Source organism: Pterocles gutturalis, unplaced genomic scaffold (genome assembly GCF_000699245.1).
Source record: "Pterocles gutturalis isolate BGI_N339 unplaced genomic scaffold, ASM69924v1 scaffold7619, whole genome shotgun sequence".
NCBI lineage: Eukaryota > Metazoa > Chordata > Aves > Pterocliformes > Pteroclidae > Pterocles > Pterocles gutturalis.
The window spans coordinates 12,771-18,013 of record NW_010130528.1 but is presented as its reverse complement, the minus strand read 5'-3'; positions in this window follow the sequence as shown (position 1 = coordinate 18,013).

The following is a 5,243-nucleotide window of genomic DNA, read 5'->3' as shown; positions in this document are numbered from 1 at the left end:
GATGCCACTCCCCACACCCCAAAACCCACCCTCACGCCAGGTTGGGCACTAAAACAGCTGCTCACACAGAGACACAGCTCCCAGGCCCCGAAACAGAGCCTGAACCCAACCTCCACCTCCTCCCAGCGCTCTTCATCAGCATCTGCATTCTGGCTGGGCTCCTCATGGTCGTGGCAGTGGTGGGGCTTGTGCTTCTGTAGGATGCCACTCCCCACACCCCAAAACCCACCCTCACGCCAGGTTGGGCACTAAAACAGCTGCTCACACAGAGACACAGCTCCCAGGCCCCGAAACAGAGCCTGAACCCAACCTCCACCTCCTCCCAGCGCCTGAAAAATCTGGGTGACAGGCAGCCGTTTCCCTTCCCAATTTGTTTTCCTCTGTCTCAATCTGTCCATTTGGCTGGGGAATGCAATTCTTGCACTTCCTAACTCTTCCTGCACCTGCTTCAATTTGTTTTCCCTCTGGTGCTGCTGCTTTCGGGGAAGTAACGTTGTTTGCTGATGGCTGCAAATCATCCTGTCAATTATTTCTAGCTGAATCCTTCAAAGTACAAACCATCCCCAAATATAGCAATATTCACAACAAATATTTTCCCTGCTCGTGCTCAGGGGAGTACTGCAGAGCTGTGTTATAGGTATCTCTGCTTGGCACGTATAGATGCAGCTCGTGTAGGTGCTTCCAGGCGGTGTTTCTGGATGTCTGGGGGTGATGTGATGAGATGCGTTCGCCGGGTGCCCCAGAGCTCCTCGTTTGATCTTCGCATGTCGTCTCACCCACCCATTGCTTGCAGGACTCACCTGAGTGCTTCAGCTGGAGGGAAGGAGAATGATCTCTCTTCTTCTCTGGGTTTTTCTCCTTTCCAGCATGCCCAGGTGTGAGCTCTGCACTGCCATCGCTCCTAGAATCTGAAACTGTGGGCACAGAGGTTTCGGTAAATTTTTAAAGATGGGCTCGGTCGGAGGGGCTGGCTCCCCTGGGACTGACACGGATTTTTCTGCCAACCTCAGGGACACCAGACCTCCAGCCTTGGTCCTTGCAGAAGGTGAGCTCAGCAGCTCAGAGCACAGAAACAGGAGTCCTGTGGTCCTCCTGTGCACCTCCAGAAAACTTGGGTTCCTCCCCAAGATGCTCCTGACTCCTGGATGGCCACGTAACCCCCGCGTGCCGCTCGTGCCGTACCAACACACAGGAAACTTTCTTCCAGCATCACCTGGGGACTGGCTATCGCAGAGCAGCCCGTGTTTCTCCAGGCGTGGGCTAAAGCCAGTGTAACGTGAAATCTTGCTGCAGAAGCAGGGTGAGTGCAGCCCTGGGAGCCTGGCGTAGGGGCCACCCCCCACCCCATCCTGTGTGAAACTCAATGTGGTGCTGTGAGAGATCTTAAAATATCCAGATGTGGTCATTCAAGGGGAAAACATTGAAGCTGAGGGCAGTGGGAAATCCAGACGCCCTTTTTCTGGTAGCGCTGCCTCCCAAGGGGAATCCATTCTAAGGAGGGTCCTGGCTCTTCCCGCGGCAGCGGCATACGGCACAGCAGACCCCTCCTGCTGCTGAATCCACTGTGGGGTCATTAGCAGGGGCTGGCAGGACAGTCCTGATGGTGAAGGGCTTTCCTGACTGATGTCCTGATTCCCATGCCCACTGGGACAGCTTTGTACCTGCTGCTGAGCATCAGGGGGAGCAGCGGTAAAGGACAAAGATGGTGATGGAGCGGCTTTTCCTCCTGGTTTGTTCCATCCTGTGGATGCCTGAGAGTGGCAGGGGAGGGAATCAGGCACGTATCCGTGCATGCCTCCCAACGAGGAGCCTGCATTAGCAGAGCCCACATTGATTTGGCGTTTGTTGGCGCAACACGTTGGCAAACGCGAGATTTCCGAGTTAAATATTTGCCAGGGCTGTTAAGCTCCATTAAGGCCACATTTTGCGAGCCTGTTGCGTACGTAGATGGGAAACAAGGCCAGAACCCCCTGCTGCCCGCAGAGCCTTGCTGCAGGTTAATTGCTAGGTATAGAACTGTCAGCTTGAGATGATAGTTACAACATTTGACAACTGAAGAAACTTAAAGATATAATTAACCTTCCTGGCAGCCCAGCTTTTGCTGAAACAGGTGGAGGCTGCGGCCGCTCGTGCCTGGCAGGGAGCCGGCGGCAACCCGCCCCCCCAGCCCCTCACCCGCGGGACGGACACCTCCTCCCTCGTCTGGAGCCTCTGACACCTTGAGATTTACAGGGAAAAAAGGCTTTTCTGGGTAGCTGTAGGGCACATCATGAGGACAGGGGTAACACTTGAGTTTGGGGCCCCGACCATCCTCCTGGTTTGATGTCCAGGACATGGGAGCACCACCTCTCCCCAGTTCATGCAGGATTGGTTTCCATCCAAAACGGCAACAGCCAAGTGCCTCACGACGTGCCTGCGCCTTTGCAAAGCCCCCCAGACCCGGTGAGAACCTCCTCCGGATTTCCAGCCCAAAGCTTGTTTGTCCCACTTGCCCCTGCACCCCCTGCTCCCCACATCACCTGAGAGGTTCCCCAGTTCCTTCCCCACACTGTGTCCCCCCCCTCAGCACCCTGTTCCCTGGTGGCAGCCCAGGAGCGGGATGCTGCTGGCTGAGACACGGTCCCCGAGCGGGACAGCCCCAGCATCCCACACCCCTGCACAGAAAGACCTGGCAGCACGGATGGTGTGTCCCCATCCCTGTCCCCATCCCACCCGGGACAAAAGAAAAGCCCCTTGTAGCCGTCACCCTCCCGGCCTCAGCTGACCTGTCCCCATCAATGGGGCTCTGTGCACGGGGTGTGCTGTGCTCGGTCGGCTCCCAAGCGTGACGGTTGTACACCGGGCTGTCCCGGAGCTGTCCCTTGCATTCCCACGGCCCGGCCAGCCCCTGCCTGCAGCCAGCTGTGACAGGGACACCCAGCACGGAGCCAGGCTCCGGGTGGCTCCAGCTGATTTGTCACTGTGCTAAGCGATGCAAAACCAGCTGGAGCTGCAGAGAGAGCAAACGGAAAGGGGCCAGGAGGAGAAAGGAGAGGTGTAACCGGGGGCTGGAGCTGTTATGGATTTGCAAATTAATTGTCATAACAAATCTGTGTTCATCTGATCTCCTCCATGCAACCAAAGTTCCCCAGAAGTGGACCAAGTGATGTCTCTGTGGCCCGGAGGGTTTCCCTGCCACGCCATGGACCGCAGCAGGGGTGGCACCCACAGCGGTGCTCCTGCAGCAAGCACAACCGTCCTCCGGCCTCGTCCCCATGGGAAGACCCCAGCAGCACCAGGGGTCGCATGGGGACAGCTGGGAGCAGAGAAGGTCCCTGAAGAGTGGGTGCAAAGTCCCCAGGCTGGGCACTGCCCCAGCCAGGGAAGGGGACAGTGCAAGCCCACAGCCCGGAGAGAGGGACTGCCTAGGTCATTTTGTGAAACAAACCCTTTTTCTCATGTAAAACCTGCCCGGGTGACTTGCAGATACCAGGAATCCATCACCAGGGCTCTTTCCCCCCTCAACATGCCCACAGTCCATCATGCATCGTGCCTCAGTTTCCTTCCATAGCATTGCCCGGAGCAGGCAGGGAGAGCAGCAGGCGTAGGCAGCACTCCTGCTCCTCAGCTGATTATTTATTTAGAGCCTGACGATTTGATTGCGGCAGGCTGAACGCAGCCACCCCATTTCCTTGCTTTGCTTACGGACGTGGAGTTGCGTCCCTGCGGAGCAGACAAAGGCTTTGCTGTTGCGCGCAAGTGAGAGCCTCCGGTATCTCTCTGCAAATGCCTGCATGCAAATCTGATGAAGAACAATTGCTGAAGATCGTCGATCATAGAAAACAGGACTGGAGGAGCCCCCAGGAGATTGGCTGGTTTATTCCTCTCCTTCCCTGGGGGAATTGCTTCTACCGGAGAGAAGCTGGGCTAAAATATCCTAAAAATCCCAGCCATGCTCTCTGTGTTTTCTCTATTTAGCGGAAAGGTTTTCCTGGTGTGTCACACTGGTGGGATGTGCCGATGGGGGATGTGCTGCTGGGCGCTGGGCTCTCGTATTGGTGTGTTGGGCAAGCGTGATGGTGGTGGAACTACCCCAAAATGGGCACTGCTGCCTGTGCCAGACCCTGCTCCCCCTGCCCAGAGCCCTGAGGGCGATGGAGAATCCCGCTGGGGCATCCAGCAAGCACATGGTGTTGTGATCCTCAGTGCAAGGGTCTGGCAGCCTTGGAAAATCCCACCTGCATCTGGAGCAAGCCCTGCAGGTGCAGGTGGTCATGGCTGAGGGCTCTGCTGAGGATGCAAATGGGACACAGCTGTGCCCAGGCTGGCACAGAGTCTCTCTGATGTCCCTAAAGCTGTGGGCAGTCAGGCAGGACCCTATGGGGTTGGGAAGGAGAATGGTGTGGGCAGGGTGCCAGCTTGGCATCATTGCCATCCAGTCCCCTGCAGCCACCTGGCATGATGGAGGTGAGAGGCTGAGCAGCATCACATCTGGGTGAGCTCTGGGGATGGCTTGGGGCTGGGTCTGGGGATGGCTTGGGGCTGGGTGATCCCTTGGTGGCTGTGCCGGAGCCTTCCAGGGACACTGGGGCTGTCCCTGCAGTGTGGGGCAGAGCTTGGGGCTCTCTGGTTGCTTGGGCAGGGCTGCACACAGTGTGGGGCTGCTGGCATGGGGAGAGGGGTGGGGCCCCTGGGAGTGGGTGCTTGGCTTTTTGCAGAAACCAGCAGATGGATTCTGTGGATCAGGGGCTGCAAACACAGCCCTGGGGGTCATCGTGCAGGAGCTGGCTGTTTCAGGGGCTTCTCCTTTCTGAAGCAATGCTGTGGCAGGTAGCTTGGGTCCCTCTCCTTCCAGGAATGCTTTATAGATGTCAGGTTTCCATGCTTGGAAAAAGCAAAGGATGTCCTGATGCTTTCTTAAGCAGAAGCATTGCATGCTCTGCTAGCTTGAGATTTATGTGTCCTGGGGGTGCAGTGAGGTTCTGCTGACTCACACCCTTCTCTTAAAATGAAAATAAAATGCCAGTGTGTTACCTTGGTGGCTGTAGAATTAAAGAGAAAAACTTCCAGAGCCCCAGCTGGATGCTCACCCCTTCCCAGGCAACTGCTCTTTGGTGGTTTATTCTATGTAATAGTAAAGTTTTCTGTGGTGCCTGGGGAGGGAGGGGGAGCCAGGACCGGGGCCAGCCCCACTACCCTGGGGTGTGTGCTCTTGCTGGGGGTGCCAGTGGGCCCCGAGCTGGCACTGGCTGGGGCACTCCACT